The sequence below is a fragment of the Callorhinus ursinus genome, unplaced genomic scaffold, assembly GCF_003265705.2.
Source record: "Callorhinus ursinus isolate GAN/ISIS: 27379988/994484 unplaced genomic scaffold, GSC_fseal_2.0 scaffold53, whole genome shotgun sequence".
NCBI lineage: Eukaryota > Metazoa > Chordata > Mammalia > Carnivora > Otariidae > Callorhinus > Callorhinus ursinus.
Genome location: NW_027397115.1, coordinates 5,011,456 through 5,031,460, shown reverse-complemented (window position 1 = coordinate 5,031,460; position 20,005 = coordinate 5,011,456).

Sequence of the window (20,005 nt, the reverse complement as noted above, 5' to 3'; positions counted from 1 at the left end):
CCTCAACTGCACCCATCAGTAGTTAAGTGAAGTATCTCACGGACTGAAAATCTTTGGATTTTCTTTTTAATTCCTAGAGGTGGAAACATTTAGTGAAACAGTTGAGTAAAAGTCATTTATCCTTCAAAGCTGAATTTCAGAGGGACTTTGAATGAGCATCTAGAAGATTGCCAAAACGAATAACGTATTTGGGGAGGTATGGTGATTGGATTCATATCCCCAGATTGTACATAATGCACTTAACATCTTACAGAACAAAATATAAGTTGAAAAATAAATTCAGCTTTCCTTGTAGGACATGAGATATTGTCACAAGGTGAATATTTTTTCACCAAGGCTTTCTATGGCCTTACTAAAATAATAGCTGTATTAGTCAAAACAAGCCTTGTTATGCTACAGTAACAAATAACCCTCATCCCAAGTCTCGGTGACTTAACACAATGCAAGTGTATGTGTTACTCATGTCATAGTCGAATGCCAGTCAGGCAGCCTTTCTCCCTCTGGACCATGGGATCTTCAAGGTTGCTGAGGCAGAGAAAGAGGGAGGTGGAGGGGGCACACTGGCTCTGACCTGTGTTGGCCTGGCAACTGTCGACATCACTTCTACTCTTACCCCAACCCAACTCCAAGGATCATGCCTTCAGTTTTAACAGGATCATGCATAATGAATGCTGTGGGGGCCAAAGATGGAAACAGGTAACTAACTAGGAAGCTACTGCTATTTTTAAGGTAGCTATGGTGGTGATAGAAGATTTGATCTCTAATCAATGCCGCAGACTTTTCATGGCTGGTTGATTTCCCTTGCTAGGAGCACCATTTTCACTTTTTCCTGAGGTTAATGCTAATTGCTATCCTCCTTTGGCCTCATTCCCTGCCCCTTCCCCCTACCCAACTCCCTGCACATAACTTGGACTATGTAGTTATCCCTTACTGAGAACCTCCATTGACCATTTCCAGAAGAGGTCTTATTTTGTATCTGCAGAATGGACAGGAAGTACATATCCCACGTTTAAATTCAATGGCATAGATGCTCTTTGCTCCAAATCTGCATTATACGTGCGCATAATGGGTTACGTGACATTGAACACATACGCTGACTGTAATTTGAAGAGCCATGTGTTTACCTATCATGTCTGAAGTCAAGCTGTTATCATCTTTATGATAGCTCAAAATGATTTGGCATTAAATCAATCCTCCCGTATGTTTCCAGTAATAAAACGCTCTTGGAATCATGCAGTATTTCGGTTTCACCCGTGAAGAATTCCTGCTGTGGCTGCTGGGCACTGAGAATGAGAGAGGTTTCTTGTTTTTTTGTGTATGTTCTGCTCCCAAAGCAGGAAGCCTTGCCTGTTAGCTGCACACCCAGTTGAACGTCCAGCTTTTGTTTGTGTCGAGAGCCAAATCAATAGTTACCACAAGTGATTAAGTACAGCATGGAGATGCCAATCATGGGTCAATTCATTAAAGAGGGAGCCCCAGAGAAGGCAGCTTTAGAAAAATACAAAGGAAACATTAGTCTGAGAATAAAAACCAGGCCTCCAGTTCTTGTTGTGTGCCCCTGTGACTTTATTCTCTCTGCTCCTCCATTTTCTCACCTGTATTGTATGGAGATTAATCTGGTACATTCTAAGGTTTATTTACTTATTTTTAGAGAGATGAAGAGAGAGAGAGCACACGCAAGGCGGGTGAGGGGTGGAGGGAGAGGGAGAGAATCTCCAGTGGACTCCCTGCTGAGTGTGGAACCCAACTTGGGGCAGATGTTTAACCTACTGAACCACCCAGGTGCCCCTAACCTGGCAAATTCTAAAGCTCCTTTCATCACTACAATCCTGCTATTATATACTATTTTTTAAAAGATTTTATGTATTTTTTTGAGAGAGAGAGAGATAGCGAGAGAGAGAACAAGCTGGGAGGAGAGGGAGAAGCAGACCCCCGGTGAGCAGAGAGCCTGACGTAGGGCTCAATCCGGGGACCCTGGGATCATGATCTGAGCCAAAAGCAGACACTTAACCGACTGAGCCACCCAGGCACCCCCTGCTATTATATACTATTTATATACTATTTATAAAACATAGTGGGAGATCAGCCAGCTCTGCTAAAGTGTCCCAAAGGAAGTAGGTGGAATTACTTCTCATGAAATATTATGCAGCCACTGAAAGAGGTATTTTAAAAGAATTAATAGCATGCAGGATCATAATTAATAATTAATAATTGATCATCGTATAGGAAAGAATTCTAAAAACAATATAACCCCAACTTTAAAAAAAAGAAAACATATGTGGGTAGGTAAAGAGAGATAAAAAAAAATGAACAGTGCTTATTTCTGGATGATTAACTTATGGATGATTCATATTTTATTCCTAATATTTTTTCTGTATTTTTCAAAATTTCTAAAATCTGTCAAAATTTCTCTGATTCCTTCTTATTGCCTGTCAGATTTGAATCTTTGTCAAGTGTCCAAGCCTTGATCTCACCTGTAGTTTGCAGCCATACAGATCCAAGTCCCTCTCCACCTTTCTAGAACAAATATTTGTAAAATATTTTTAATTATCATGAAATTAAATTCATAAATAATATAACCTAACTACATACATAAGATAGATATAATGTGGTAATTATAATTTAAAAGATGTCAAAGCAAAGTAAATTGCAATAAAATAATATGTATTTTAAAACACAAATGCTTGAACTTAACTACACTGGATGTCACAGTGAAATCTCTTACCGCTTGTGCCACAGATGGGAGCATCTTGGGTTTGGCAGCTTCTGTAACAGGCTGACCCCGGTGTATGGACAGCAGTTCAAACCCTGTGATCCACATGGTTATCCAGGATGGGATTTTGCAAAAGAGAAGGTGGTAAAGGTCTCACAAGACAAAGTGGAGACCTCCCTTAATTTACTTAGTAGTTTCACATTTGTGAAAGTCATTGAATATTGCATTGTGTTCCTATGTAAATGGCATTTAGGTTCTATTCTCAGCTCATTGTGAACAGGTGTTTCACTGTGAATGGTGGCTGGAAGGTAGGCAGAAGGCGAGACGGATGGTGTTTCCATGGGCAGGACCATCTTACACACTGCAAGACACTGGCATCTCAAGCTGCCTCCTGTCTTCACTAAATGCTGATAGAAACCCCCCTATTGGGACCACCGAGAAATGTCCTCTGTACTTCCCCTTTCCTTCGGGGAAGCACCAGGGCTTGTTAGGAAGCCTTGCTGTCCCCCGATTCTGCATTTATAGTTTCAGCTCTTGCCATGTTCACCAATCCGCTCAGTCGATTCCTATTCCTCGAGAACAGCATGCCGGCGCACATGCCTCTGCACTTTTTACACACACTGGTTCATCTGTCTGGGGTGTCCCACCTCCTGAGCTTCCTGCCAACATGTCCTCACACTTCATCAAATCCAAGATGCCTTTGACATCTATGAAACACCATTATTTCTGTGCCACCAGGAAAGAAGGAATGTTGCCAAGAAATCTGTGGCATGCTATTGAATATAAGCTGCATCTCAATTTTGAAACTATAAAATGGGAAGAAAAATGTGCATTTAGAATTGATGAAATCTGGTCTTTACTGTTCCAAGTCAGACTGCCTTAGGGGGATGGTATACCTAAGGAAGTACACATCCAGACTCAGAGCCAGCAACCTAGCTCAAACACTGACTGCAGTGGTACCCACCCCCTTTCTTAATTCCTTTTTTTTTTTTTTTTTTTTTTTGAGAGAGTGCACCAGCAGTGGGTGGTGGGGGAAGGGACAGAGGAAGATGGAGAGGGAGAGAGAATCCCCTGCTGGTGAATCCATGCTCAGCCTGGAGCCCAGTGCAAGGCTTGATCTCACAACCCTAAGACCATGACCTGAGCCAAAGTCAAGAGTAGGATGCTTAACCAACTGAGCCACCAGGCACCCCTCACCTTTCTGAATTCTTAAAATAGGGAGGGTGTTTAGGTATCGGGAGAATTAAACAAGATAATTCATGTAAAGCACCAAGCTCGATGTCTGGCCAATGGTTAGTCCTCAATGATTACTGTTATTCATCATTATTAATAACAGATATTTATCATGTCACCATGTCCATGAATTTGTCCTGAATTTTCTTAATCAGAAGTACCCCTTCCTTTTAGTGACCCTTTCCAACCATTCACGTTGAAATTCTGTTTCTTTGTTTCCTCGCTTGGGTGTGAACAGGGTAAGAACAAGGCTGGGAACCAGCCACCTCAGAGACAATGCCTGCCGAGGAGGCTGGCACACAGTAGGTCTGCAATCAGCCTTGAAAGGCATGAGCAGCATGATCAACTGGAGAAAATACAGACTTTGGATTTGCAAGCTCCCCCCACCCTCTGCTGCCTTCTGTGAATCTTCAGCAGAAGCCTAGCTTATAGAAGCATGAAAGAAGAGCAGTTTTAGTTGGTCTTGGGAACCTCACATCCCCCCAACCTTTCTAGCCATTAAGAGGTTCATCACTATCGCTAAGAGTGTTCAGGACTCACATGGAAAGTAAAGTTGACACATGCACGTGTGCACACTCCACCCCCAAACACACACACAATGAAACCCTGAAAAGAAAAATAACTTGCTCAATTTCTCAAATAGTGGTTAACGTTTACTCCATGTTGACACTGGGCCAGGCACTGTACCAGCACTTTCCAGGCATGATCTTCTTTAATCCTTATGACAACCCTGTAAGGCAGCCATAGAGTATTCCTAATCTGCAGAGGAAGAAACTTCAGATTAGCTCACGTGGCTAATGTGCCGGAGCCGGGCTATTACCCCAGGGTCTCTGATTCTAGAGCCCCACATTGAATGTATGATACATCTTGGGTTCATTAAATCAGTGTTGGAAGCAAGTCCGTAATCAGCTGGCTTGTCTTTCAAGTTTGTGTGTCTTCTCCACAATAACCCTACTGAGAAGGTTTACCTAATGATCTTTCACATTCAGGGATTTTAAATACAGCAAAATTTGGTCATTTTTCAGCAGCTTCATTGTACTGCACAAAGCAGTGTATGAAAGAAAAGAAGATTTTCTTTCTGTAATTTCGGTCCCAAATATTGAGCCAGATAGAGAAGAGAGAGGGAAAGGAGGTGAGATTTTATTAATGCATCAAGCCCAGCTCTGTATTGGGATGAGTTTCTGAAAAGAAAAGTAAAATAACATTCTGATAAAGCAAGCATCGTTACGGGAGACATGTGGCTCCTCCAGATGAATAACCTAGCTCTGATTTCTCTCTGAGGAGCAATACAATAGCACAGTTTTACATTTGCTGACTTGAAGTCAGAGCACCAAATGCTAGATTTTTGTTGGGGCTTTGTGGATTCAGCCCCTTTATTCTTTTCCCTCCCTGGTGATTCATGGTCCTGAAAACTGAGCAAAGATGATGAAAATTGTAACCGATAGCTTAGTAAATATGCAGTTCATTTTTCCTTCTTATTTTCTTTGAAAAGATGGCATTGTAAATTTGCCAACTCATTTTTTTTTTTTTTGAAGGCAGTGAAGACTGGCTTATCTGTTAAGAAATGTGTGGAGCTGCCAAAACCCTGCTGAGCAGAGCCCCCAACATCTGGAACACAAACAGCTGCAAATGTGGGGAGTAAGAAAGTTATTCTCCTGCTGTTCCTGGAAGATAAAGTAATGCTCATTAAGGCTTAGAGCGATGTCCAGAGATTCAGTTGGACTGTTAGGATGCTGCTCATCCTGTAGAAGTCTTGCCTCATATTACTGAAATCTCACAAGTGCTAGGTGCTGTCTAAAATACTGGGGATGTTTCCCGCTGTATATACTGTCTCAATTTTAAAGGTACTTTTATTTAAACACATAGCCATTTGATCTACAATAAATGTTTGCTTACCCAGAACTCAATGAAACAAACAAATTTTAGTTGGTCCACAACTGATGTTCGTAATGATGAGCCTATTGTCTTATAATATTTTAAAGTTCCTTTTAGGGGCACCTGGGTGGCTCAGTCAGTTAAGCGTCCAACTCTTGATTTCAGCTCAGGTCATGATCTCAGGGTCGTTAGATCGAGCCCTGCATCAGGCTCCATGCTGGGCATGGAGCATGCTTAAAATTCTCTCCCTCCCTCTTCCTCGGCTCCTCCCACCTCACCCCTCCCCGACTCATGCTCTCTCTCTAAAAAATAAAATAAATATAAATAAATGAATTAATAAAGTTTGAATCATCAAAGAAAGATCAGACTCTGCTAAGTGTATTTCTACTGTTCTGCACTTGTACTTGAATTAGTTCCTAAATTTTAACTAGCTAAATCTGGGATGGCAAATGCTACCTTCAAGCATGCTTGTCTGCCCTGCACCCTGCCCAGTTACCCATAGCAGCCATCCTTAATTGATGATGGAACCCTTTCCTCCAGAACCCCAGGCTAGCCTCACCATCTAAGCCACTACTAAAACCTGGCAACACGGATGCTAAAATATGGAATAATAGTTATTTGCCATTCAGTTAACTGATAAGATTTTGTAAGAAGAATATTCCATTAAGAGCTAGATAAACAGGATTCTGTTGATCTTACGGAAAACATTGTGTGGATTGCATGTTAATATGCTGTTACTATGTCTTTTATGATAGTAGTTATTTTCTTCAGTGTGTGTAAAGCTAAGCAAAGTTATGCAGGATGCTGGTGGACTTAAGGCAATGTCAGTAATATAAAGTAACAATCCATATATTTTAAGAGGTTAAATGTGATTACGTTAACTTGGTATATAGCAACAGGTATATAATACATGATGTATAATATACATCATATTCTTTGTATCTATTACATATATATGTTTTCATTTCTCTTGGCTAAGTATATAGGAATAGAATTACTAGGTCATATGGTAAATGTATATATAAATTTATATGAAATTTTCAGACACTTTACCAAAATAATTAACTAATTTCCCTTCCCATCACCAACTTACAAGACTTCTAGATGCTCCACACCCTTACTAGTATTTCATAATGTCAGTTGTTTTAGTTTTAGCCATTCTAGAGGGTGTGTGGTAGTATCTCCCTGTACTTATCATTTGTTTTCCTGTTGACTATTGACAATGAGCAGTTTTTCACATGCTTATTGGCCATTTACATAGGTTTCTTCATAAAAAGGCTGATGAAGTTCTTTCTCATCTTTTCATTGGTTTGATTGTCTTTTTATTAATGACTTATAGGAATATCACTGCATCCTACATACAGGTCCATCGTTAGATATAACCTTTGCAAGTATCTTCTCCCATTCTGTGGCTTTGCTATTCATATTCTTTATGGCACCTTTTAATAAATGGAAGTTTTTCATTTCGATGAAGCCAAATCTATGAGTTTTGTATCCCGTCATAGAAATTTTTGCCTACCTCAGGTTGCAAGGATATCATTCTGTATTTTCTTCTTAAACCTTTATATATTTATTTATCATATATAGGCATAAGACCCGTCATGATTGTTTGGTTTAATTTTTGTCTATGGTATGAGGTAAAGATTAAGGTTATCTAGATGTTCCAATCATGATCTATTGAAAACACTTTCTATTTCTTTCTTTTTTTTTTAAATTTTATTATGTTATGTTAATCACCATACATTACATCATTAGTTTTTGATGTAGTGTTCCATGACTCATTGTTTGCGTATAACACCCAGTGCTCCATTCAGGATGTGCCCTCTTTAATACCCATCACCAGGCTAGCCATCCCCCCACCCCTCTCCCCTCTAGAACCCTCAGTTTGTTTCTCAGAGTCCATAGTCTCTCATGGTTCGTCTCCCCCACCGATTTTCCCCCCTTCATTTCTCCCTTCCTGCTATCTTTTTTTTTTTAACATGTAATGTATTATTTTTTTCAGAGGTACAGATCTGTGATTCAACAGTCTTGCACAATTCACAGCGCTCACCATAGCACATACCCTCCCCAATGTCTATCACCCAGCCACCCCATCCCTCCCACCCCCCACCCCTCCAGCAACCCCCCGTTTGTTTCCTGAGATTTAAGAATTCCTCATATCAGTGAGATCATATGATACATGTCTTTCTCTGATTGACTCATTTCGCTCAGCATAACACCCTCCAGTTCCATCCATGTCGTTGCAAATGGCAAGATTTCATTCCTTTTGATGGCTGCATAATATTCCATTGTGTATATATACCACTTCTTCTTTATCCATTCATCTGTCGATGGACATCTTGGCTCTTTCCACAGTTTGGCTATTGTGGACATTGCTGCTATAAACGTCAGGGTGCACGTACCCCTTCGGATCCCTACATTTGTATCTTTGTGGTAAATACCCCATACTGCAATTGCTGGGTCATAGGGCAGCTTTATTTTCAACTTTTTGAGGAACCTCCATACTGTTTTCCAGAGTGGCTGCACCAGCTTGCATTCCCACCAACAGTGTAGGAGGGTTCCCCTTTCTCCGCATCCCTGCCAACATCTGTCGTTTCCTGACTTGTTAATTTTAGCCATTCTGACTGGTGTGAGCTGGTATCTCATAGAGGTTTTGATTTGGATTTCCCTGATGCTGAGCGATGTTGAGCATGTGTCTGTTGGCCATTTGGATGTCTTCTTTGGGAAAATGTCTGTTCATGTCTTCTTCTTAATGAATTGCTTTGCAACCTTTGCAAAAGACAGCTGACCATATGTATGTGGATCTATTTCTGGAGTTTCTATTCTGTTCCAGTAATGGATTTGACTATTCTTATGCAAATATCACATTTAATCTGAGTTTAATAAGTTTTAAGTCTTAATAAGTCTGAAGATCAGATAGTGTCCATCTTCCAGTTTGATTCTTCTTTTCCAAATTCATATTTCTAATGCTGGCAATGGAGAATTGGGAGATGAAATTCAGAATAATGGTACCATTTATGAAATATCAAATAATACAAAATGCCAAAGGATAAATTTAATGGTAGATACATAAGACTTGTACATAAAAACAATACCAAGAAAAATTAAAAGGAAAATAAATAGAGGATGGGTATGCTATGTTCGTGGATAGAAAGAGGAAATATAGGTAAGATGAACATTCTCCAAAATTTACCCACAAACTAAATGCAATCTCAATAAAAATTCCAGCAGATTTTTTTTTGGTAGGAATTGACAGTCTGATTAGAAATTGGAAAAACAATGAACCTGGAAAAGCCAAAACAATCGGATCTTCAAACTCTTCTAATCTGGTGGGGTCTCAAGCTGTTCTTCCCACCTGGATGGTGCTGCTGGCTGAACTGTGTTCAGACAGGGCTATGGGCTGGGTTTCATGGTTGGAAAGGGCCTGTGTCATTAGGCCTTTTCACAGGCTACAGCCCTAAAGTTGAGCAGGCCACAGTCTGGGTTTTGCACTTGGGTAAAACACTGGTTATGATCTACTATTGGGCAAGTTTGTTGGCTGAGCTCTATGGTCTGGAGGGGTTCCAGCTATATCCTACAGTTGGGTGGGGCTAGAGACTTTTCTCTACAGTAGGGCAGGGTCACTGTCTGGGGCCCCAGACTGGGTGGCGTCATAGACTATGCTCCATGATGGGACAGGGTCATTGCCTGGGGAAAGCCTCAGGCTGTGTTCAGCAATTGGGCAGGGCCATAGGCTGAGCTCTGAGGCTGCCTAGGGTCACTGTTTAGGGTCCCTGGCTATGTGGGGCCACAGGCTTTGCTCAACTGTTAGACAAGGCTGCTGGCTTGGTTCCTGCCTAAGTGGGGCTATAGGATGGACTCCACAGTTGCCCAGGTTCTCAGACCAGGCTTCCTGGCCTGGCTGGACTGGAGGCTCTATTCAGCAGTTGAGCCAAGCTGTGGATTTTTTTCCCTCCCTGGGTGTGGCAGTACAACAGTCTCCCTGACCAGCCACGGCCATCGCCTGGGGTCAAATCAGACAGACCTGTCCACTGAGCCCCCTAGCCAGGCAGGGCCCCCTGCTTTGCCCTGCAGATGGGCAGAGGTGTTGGCTGGGATCTCTGCTTAGGCACCACTACGAGCAGGAATGCAGTCCACCCAGATCTGAGTGTAAGTCCAGACCCCTTTTCTATCACGATCTGATCCCCCGTGGCTGAGACTCGCAGATTCCTCCAGTGATCCCCATGCAGTGAGACCCTAGTGGGCCTCCCCGGAAGTGCCCTGCAACACTGGGGGAGCCCGATGACCACCTTGGACTCTCTTTTGCCACAGGAGAAACGCTAGATCCAGGGGGCCTTCTAGGGGCAGTGCTGTGCCTGCCTTGGGGAGTGGGCCTATGGTCACGGCGTAGTTGCTCCTCTTACCCTTGTATGGTGTTCTTCTCGGTCTCTGTGGCCCAGGGGCTGCGTCAGCATCATCCCCAGGTTCTGGGATCTTCACAGTGATGTCTTGTCCATGGAGAGTTGCTAGCTGGTCTTCTTGTGAAGGGCACTGAAGTCAGGAATGATCTCTGTTGCCACGTTAATGACATCACTTCAATAGTGTCATTTTAATATTCCTTGCACATCACATCTTTCCCATAGAATGGACATTTTGGTAATTGTGTTAAGCAAAGCTATATGCATTATTTTGTTTTACTTACCCAATAATCCTGTGAAATAACATCAGAAATTTTCATTTCGAGTTTACAAAGATTGAATCTGAGTCACAGAAGATGACATCAGCAAAATGACTTTGCAGATCGGAAGTTGCTGCTTTATTTATACGGCTTCACTTTTTAAAAAAAGAACATCGACTACTACCAGAGTCCATAGAGTGAGGCTTCATATAGTAGAGTTCAATTTTAAGGATATCCACATTTACAATGAGACTGGAAAAGGAAGTACAGTGTAGGTATACTAGAATGTAGAAGACCAAATTATAATTGTTTTCAGATTCACTCTTTCTCTTCCTAAAAATCCAAGTGAAGAAAATGGAACTTACCATAAGTGAGTTCCAAAAGATGGCCAGTAAAATAAATTTGCAAAAAATCAATAGCTATTTCATGTGCTAAAAATCATCAGAAAATACGATACAATATAAGATCGTATTCACTATAACAACAACAACAACAAGGTTAATACCTGGGAATAGAGTTGAAAAATGCAGGGCCAAATTTAAAGAAAAAAACAACTACTCAGGGGGACACAGAATAAAACAGAAAGAAAGAAGATCCATGGCTGTGGACGTTATACAGATAAAACTGAGAGAATACTTATCTGAAAGAGGTAACCCATTGCCTCATACTCATTGGAACCTGAGTTCCAGTCCGCTTGGCTGGTCAGTGGCAATTCCCTTAGCAGAGCCCTGGGTCAGGGAGCATGAGCCAGTTTGTTAATAGGCATGACGTAAAAAAGATCAGATCCAGGGAGGACCAGAAGGGATGCTACTCACAGGATATGTTGACCTTTATTGTAACTCTCTCCTAAAGGCATAACTTCTTAATGGATCTAGACGTTATGTGTTAAGCAGTTTTTCCATGGAAACCTCCCCCCTGCCCCCCAAAAAAGAAGGAAAAATGGCAAACCCTGGGCTGTAGAGTAACAGTTTTTAAGCTATCTTGTTTGCTCTCACAAAGAGGAAATGTCCCTCTCATGCTCGGCCGCTGCATTGTTGCTGTCACTGTTGCTAAGAGGATGAGTCGGTCTCATTCCTGTGTCAGTTCATTAAGTTTTTCTCCTAGTTGTGCCATTGGATGAAGCTTCAGGAGCAGTGGCATGAACATGCCATCCACGCACACAGCAGCCCTCCCAGAGAGGGGGCAGGCGAGCCGCAGCCTTGAGGCTTCATCTTGGCTTTGAACAGAAGCGACACTAGTTTTAAACCCGAAGTGAGAATGTGGCAACTCTAGACTCAAACATTAGGCACGTACACCGGTTATAATATTTGCTAGCCTAAGAAAGACCAAAGATGATGTCTTTGTTTTTAATCAATATTGATATTTTATTTCACAAAGTTCTGACTGTGGGTCCGCAGTTCAGATGAGGGCAGGGGTCATCACATGTTCTGTGAATGAGCCAGAGAGTAAATAGTTTATGTGTTGCTCACCACACACAGTCGCTACTGCAACTTCTCAGATCTGCTGTGGTACCACAGAAGCAGCCCCAGACGGTAAGTAAATGAATGAGCACGTCAGGGTTCCAATAAAACTTTATTTGCCGACACTGAAATTTCAAAAATTTTTTAGATCTTTAGATCTTTTTATTTATTCATTTGAGAGAGAGAGAGAGAGAGAGAGAGAGAGCAAGAGAGCATGAACAGGGGGAGGGGTGGAGGTAGAAGCAGACTGCCCGGCGAGCAGGGAGCCCAACTTAGGACTCGATCCCAGGACCCTGGGATCATGACCCCGGCTGAAGGCAGACGCTTAACTGACAGAGCCACCCAGGTGCCCTGAAATTTCAATTTAATATAATTACATGTGTCAGGTTCTTCTTTAGATTTTTTCCCCCCAGCCACTTAAAATGTAAAGATCATACTTAGCTCCTGTATCGGTCTCACTTGTCAAATGGGGATGTTCATAGTACTCACCTGTAGGGCTATGGTAAAGATTCCGTAAGCATAATCCATGTAGGACACGGCACAGTGCCTGGCTCATAGGGAATAACATATTCCCTGTGATTATACTGCATATGTTCATTGCACGGAAGACACTAGCTACATGTTGAAATGAAGTTTCGGTGGAAAGGAGGCATGATGGAGCTCTTGGGGAATGAAAATGAACTGTGATGTCCACTAGGATGAGTGGGCACCGGAATAAATTAGTCAGCTGTATTCAGATTGTTTCATTAGAGTTGACTGTGCATACTGTATCTACTTGCCACATGCCTAGCATGACGACTTTAGCTAGAGGACAATTGAATTGAGGAAGGCTTGCAAACCAGAGGATGCCACACTTCTGCGTGGCTTCTGTTTGTCTTGTTGTGTTGACAAGAGTTGTCTGGGTCTTACCCATGGAAAAGTGGGAGAAGGTCCCACTTCTGACCGCAGGGACTCAGGGACTCTGTGAAATGTGGCGGACTCCTCTGGCTTCTCAGTCTCCTCTAGGTGTTGTTGCCCCATAACTCTGGACTCACACCCGCCCGGCGAGGCTGGCCATTTGCTTGGAGCTGGAAGCATGGGAGCTTCATCCTGTACCTGCACCCCAACAACCAGACATGTGCATGGCCATGCAGGCAATCAACTCAAAAGCAGTGTAAAACTGTCACCTTTAGCCAAAGAGGGGTGGGCTGATAGGGGCCTTTAAGGAACTCCCTCCAATGTGATTCACCAAAGAATGTGTCTCAAGGAAGGTGTACAATAGAGTTAGAAGCAGAGCAATTAGGCCCAGTATCTAAGTTTTAGAAACTCAAGCACCTGGGGCGCCCGGGTGGCTGAGTCAGTTAAGCTTTTGCCTTCAGCTCAGGTCATGATCTTGGGGTCCTGGGATGGAGCCCCGCATTGGGCTTCCTGCTTCAGTAGGGAGTCTGTCTCTCCCTTTGCCTCTGCTCCCACCCCTCGCTCGTGCACTCATTTTCTGTCTCAAATAAATAAATAATATCCTAAAAAAGAAAAGAAAAGAAACTCAAGCTCTTGAGGTCAGTCCCCACCAGCAGAATTGCTGAATTCCTACTGCAGATTGCTCACTCAAGGTCCCACAGCCTCACCCCTCCTCATGAATGGCCTTGGCTGTCCTTTCTTGGGAGCAGAACTCTACCATCATTTGTTTCTATTAGCAATTAAAGTTCATGGTAATTTGTGTCCTACAGGATGGCTTTAGCAGCCTTTCAGGTTTTGTTTTATTTTAATTCCCAAAAGATTTCAGTTTTACAGTGGGGGTGCTATAACTCTTACAGCACAGTACACGTGGGCTTCTGCCTGTCCAGGCTGGGCACCTCCTATCCTGCTGTACCTGCTTCCTGATCACAGTTCGTGGTCCCTCGTAAACATGAGGGAACAAACTCCGGGACCTGCCTCCATGTAATCACCATGGCCACGGCCCACAGGTAAACTGAGAGACCAGCAGGACTCTGCCTGAGAACGCAGCACCCGCCCTCTGAACACTCACACACTCCACAGGGCAGGCAGGGGAGTAGTGCCCCCTACCCTAGGCTCCGGGTCCAAATAGCTGCCCTGAATGCTACTCACCCTATTTTGTGATTTTTTTTTTTTTTATCTCCAAAAGCTTGAGTTTAGGGCAGACTGGTCATTCAGCAAATGGAACGTTGGGTGAATTGATTTTCAGCCTATAGCCTACAGCCTACAGCTTCCAGCCTACAGCCCTCCCCTTTGCCACCTCTGCCATGTACCATTTCCTCTGTCATTCCAGGTACTTCTCCTCCTGTTCAACCTCTTCCCCCCACGTTCGTACCTTGGAGGTCTTTCTCTGTTCTACCCCAGTCATCACCACTTGGAAATACGGAAGGGTCCTCTTTCCAACTGTCATAGCCTTATGATTAATATCCAAATAATTCCCTTCCGTGCATGGTCTGTGCTGGCAACTCTTGTGAAATAGCCACAGTCCCCTTGAAACAGCACCGCCTGAGGTGAATTTCAGATTGGCTTTTCTAATTCACCCAGTTCTTCTGAGACCTGGCTTTCAGCATTCTCAGAGTCCTGTGCTCCATGTGTGTAATGACTTTGGCCAACATTTCCAGCTCGAGAAGTACCCCAAACCCAAAGGCCTTCTCCACTTATTTCTGTGGGCAAATATACTTAGTTTTCTCCAGCCATTTGTGGGATGTTCAACAGGCATCAGAATGAAAGAAAGGGACTTGTAATCAGAGAAAGACATGTATCACATGACCTCACTGATATGAGGAATTCTTAATCTCAGGAAACAAACTGAGGGTTGCTGGAGTGGTCGGGGGTGGGAGGGAGGGGGTGGCTGGGTGATAGACATTGGGGAGGGTATGTGCTATGGTGAGCGCTGTGAATTGTGCAAGACTGTTGAATCACAGATCTGTACTTCTGAAACAAATAACGCAACATATTTTAAGAAAAAAGGAAAAGAAGAAGATAACAGGAGAGGAAGAAAAGGGGAGTATGTCAGAGGGGGAGACGAACCATGAGAGATGATGGACTCTGAAAAACAAACTGAGGGTTCTAGAGGGGAGGGGGTAGGGGGATGGGTTAGCCTGGTGATGGGTATTGAGGAGGGCACGTTCTGCATGGAGCACTGGGTGTTATGAACAAACAATGAATCATGGAACACTGCATCAAGAACTAATGATGTAATATATGGGGATTAACATAACAATAAAAAAATTAAAAAAAAAAAAGAAAGAAAGGGACTTGTAAATACATATATAAGTAAGAAGATAGATTAACCATACAGAAGAGGAAATGCGTACATGTTGTGTAAAACGCAGAATGCAGGCACGGGGGGAAGGCAACTGTTTTAAATTAGGCCTCGAAATATTTCTATTGAAATTTTATCACACCAATAAGGGGGGCAAATAACCTAGCTTAAGGACCAGCAATTTTTTTTTTCAGTAAAGGGCCAGCTAGTAAATACTTTAGAGTTTGCAGGCTACGCGATCTCTGACCCAACTACTCTGTCCTTGTTGAAGGAAAGCAGCCGCAGTGAATATGTTCAGGAAACAGCCAGGTGGTGTTCCAATAAAAGCTTATTTATTTTTTTAAGATTATTTATTTACTTATTTATTTGAGAGAGAGCAAGCAAACACTGGGGCAGGGGAGGGGCAGAGGTAGACGCAGACTCCCCACTGAGCAGGGATCCTGACATGGGGCTCAATCCCAGGACCCTGAGATCATGATCCGAGCCTAAGGCAGACGCTTAACCAACTGAGCCACCCACATGCCCCACCAATAAAACTTTATTTACAAAAGCAGGTGCTAGACCAGATTGTATGGCCATACTTTGCTGATGTCTGATCTATTTAATTTCCTGTAAAACATAATACACTTTATTTTATCCCACACTCTGAGAAATATATGCCTTCTATACCCACCTCCTCTGAAATTGGATCAGTATCCTGTGCCGTCTTTGTCTCTTTAAAGATCATCTCACTGCCCTCCCGGTTTTACTGAGACATAATTGATGTATGTCACTATATACGTTTAAGGCATACAGCATGATGGTTTGATTTGCATATATTGTGAAATGAATACCACAATAAGTTAGGTTAATATCCATTTTCTCATAGAGAGACAACAAAAAGAAAAAAAGAAAATTTTTTTTTCCTTTGTGATGAGAACTTTTAGGATACACTCTTAACTGCGCGCCATACGGCAGTGGTAGCTGTAATCATGAGGCTGTCTATGACAGCCCTAGTTCTTCTCTATCTTACAGCTGCGATTTTGTTAACTCTTGTGACCACCTTCTTTCAATTCCCCCTCTCCCCGCTCCTCTGCCTCTGATACCCACAAGTTTGATCTTATTTTCTATGAGTTTGATCTTTTTCCCCGATTCCACATATAAGTGAGATCATACAGTATTTCCGTTTCTCTGTCTGACTTATTTCACTTAGCATAATGCCCTCAAGGTCCATCGTGTTGTCGCAAATGGTAGGATGTCCTCATTTTTAAAAAAAGATTTTATTTATTCATTTATGTATGTATTTATTTATTTATTTATTTGAGAGAGTACACACAAGCAGGGGAGGAGTGGAGGGGGAAGGAGAAAAAGGGGGAAAGACTCTCAAGCAGACCCCATGCTGAGTGCAGAGCCCAACATGGGGCTTGATCTCATGACCTTGAGTTCTTGACCTGAGCCAAGTCAGACACTTAACTGTCTGAGCCACCCAGGTATCCCTTCCTCATTTTTATGGCTGAATAATATTCCTCTGTGTGTGTGTGTATGTACACCACATCCTCTTCATTCATCCATCACTGGACACATAGGTTGTTTCCCTGTCTTGGCTACTGTCAATAATGCTGCTATGAACATGAGAGTGCAGATATCCTTTTGAGTTAAAATATCATCTTTCAAAGTAGTTCAACCAGTTGTACTATTTTGAAATTGCCAAATTTGCTTTGATGTTCCTGGGCATGCAATCCTTTTGTATTTCTAAGAACTACCAACATCTCTAAGAAGAATTCTTTAGTTAAGACATCATAATAAAATACCTTGTAGGTTCTTATTTGGAAAAATGCAACAGTGACATTAATGAAAAGTAGCTGAGGCATCAAATATTAGAAAGATTAAAACCTTCACTGCAGCAATGATAATGGTACTATTTATTTAGTGCTCATTATGTGATCAATTCTGCTAAACCTTTGTACCTTAAAAGAGATCACCCCCCTTATAAATTTGAGGGAACTGAATCTGTAAGGTTTTCAGTAATGTGTGTTTAGATATGACTGAATCCAAAGTCCATGCTCCTACAGATCATGTTGGTTGTGGAGTTGGCTTTGGGTATCCTTGAACAAGTAAACCAACAACTCCTCACCTTACTTTCTAAAGGGTTAAGTAAAGGGATGATCTCATTGACTTTAATGTCCTTCAAATATCCTTGTTTGAAATAATATGTAGTCACTCAAAAAATATGCCTTGAGCGTGTGTCCAACATTGCTCTGATACAGGTGTTTTTCCATAGAGTTTGCTTTCTAGAAATAAGAAACAGTTATTTCATTTGGAACACAGGATATGTTTTACTGCTGTTAAAAGAACGATTGCTATAAGGACAAGGGTATTCTTTTCAAAACATACCATGGAACACAAGTTTTGAGTATAACACTTAACTCTTATATGTAGTAATGTAGCCAATGAAAATAAGCCACCTAAAATTTGGGTGGGAGATTTCTTTTAAAATGAACAAGGTGGGGGCAGAGCAAGATGGCGGAGGAGTAGGAGACCTGGATGTCGTCTGGTCTCAGGAATTCAGCTGAATAGGGATCAAACCATTCTGAACACCTACGAACTCAACAGGAGATCGAAGAGGAGAGTAGCAACAACTCTCTGAACAGAGAAGCGACCACTTTCTGGAAGGTAGGACGTGCACAGAAGTGAATCCGAGGCGATATTCGGGAGGATAGACGGCGGGGGAGGGGGCTCCGTCGGCCGCTTCTGGCAAGTGCTAGAGCCGCGGAGCACAAAATCGGACCTTTTAGAAGTCGGCTCCACTGAGGGACGTCGCTCCGGTGGCTAAGCAGGGGGTGGAACCCTAGACAGTGTGGTCTCAGGACCCTTGGGGTCACAGGAAGACCGGGGGTGCCTGAGTGCGCCAGAGCTCCCGGGTATCGGAGCGGGGAAGCCGGCTGCAGAGACGGAGCCGAGGCGCGGGCTCTCAGCTTGGGGTGGCCATAAACTGTGATCCGCGGCCCAGTCGGGCCACTGCGCCTCCAGCAGGGACCCAACAAGAGGCAGATCAGGGAGACTCCCCTTCCTCCCCTGGGAGGAGCGTCGCGGGAGCGCACCGCAGGGATCTGCTGGGTTTGCAGACTCCACATGGGGTCGGGTGCCAGAGATAGAAACGCTTGGTCACAGGCCGGGTGAGCACGGAGTGCGGCCGGAGACCGGGGACATGGGAGTGACTGCTTTTCTCTGGGGGCGCACTGAGGAGTGGGGCCCCGAGTTCTCAGCTCCTCCGGGCGGAGAGTGGGAGGCCACCATTTTCAGTCTGGTCCTCCAAAGCTATACCGAGAGCTTGCAGGGAACAAAAGCTCCTGAGAGCAAACCCGAACAGCTTGCTTAGCCCAGACTCACAAGGGCGGGGCAATTCCGCCTCCGGCAAAGACATTTAGGAACCACGGCAACAGGCCCTTCCCCCAGAAGATCGGCACAAACAGCCAGCAAGCCAAGACCAAGTTTACCGATCAAGGAGAACGGGAGAACTCCAGCGCTAGGGGAATACTGCACATAGAATTCATGGCTTTTTTACCATAAATCATTAGTTTTTCAAAGTTAACTTTTTTTAACTGTTTGTTTTTTAATTTTTCTTTTTCCCTTTTTCAAACAACACCTTATCAATCCCTTTTTAAAAAAAATTTTTTTTATTTTTCCTTTTTAGAGTCATACTTTTATCCCTTCATAGTAGTTACCCTTATTTTTGGCATATATATATAAGTTGTTCTCTCTTTAAAATTTTGAGATACAATTTCTTCTAACAGATAAAAATATACGCTAAATCACTAGTGTATGGCTTTGTTCTAGTCTCCTGCCTGATCACATTCTCTCCCTTTTTTTTTCTTTTTTCTTTTTCTTTTTCAATCTTCTTTCTTTTTAAAAAACAACTTCTTATCAATTCCTTTTATAAAATCTTTTATAATTTTCATCTTTACAGTCATCTTCCATCCCTTCATTGTATCAACCCTTATTTTGTACATATATAAGTCTTTCTTCCTTTAAAATTTTAGCAGGCACTTTCTTCTAACAGACCAAAATATGCCCAAAAGCTAGTGTGTGGCACTGATCTATGCACTAGCCTGATCATATTTGATCATATTCTGTTTTTTTTTGTTTTGTTCTGTTTTTCTTTGTTTTTATCTTTTTCTTTTCCCTTTTTTTTCCTCTTCTTTCTTTCCCTCTCTTGTCCCCTGGTTTCAGGTATTTTCTGATTTGTATAGAGTATACCTGCTGGGGACGTTGTAAACCTGTTAGCATTTTGTTCTCTCATTCATCTGTTCTCCTCTGGACAAAATGACAAGACGAAAGAAATCACCTCAGCAAAAAGAACAAGAGGTAGTACCGTCTGCCAGGGACCTACTCAATACGGACATTAGTATGATGTCGGACCTAGAGTTCAGAATCATGGCTTTAAAGATACTAGCTGGGCTTGAAAAAAGCGTGGAAGTTATTAGAGAAACCCTTTCTGGAGAAATAAAAGAACTAAAATCTAACCAAGTCGAAATCGAAAAGGCTATTAATGAGGTGCAATCAAAAATGGGGACACTAAATGCTAGGATAAATGAGGCAGAAGAGAGAATCAGCGATATAGAAGACCAAATGATGGAAAATAAAGAGGCTGAGAAAAAGAGAGAGAAACAACTACAGGATCACGAGGGCAGAATTCGAGAGATAAGCGACACGATAAGATGAAACAACATTAGAATAATTGGGATCCCAGAAGAAGAAGAGAGAGAGAGAGGGGCAGAAGGCATATTGGAGCAAATAATAGCAGGGAACTTCCCTAATGTGGGGAAGGAAACAGGCATCTAAATCCAGGA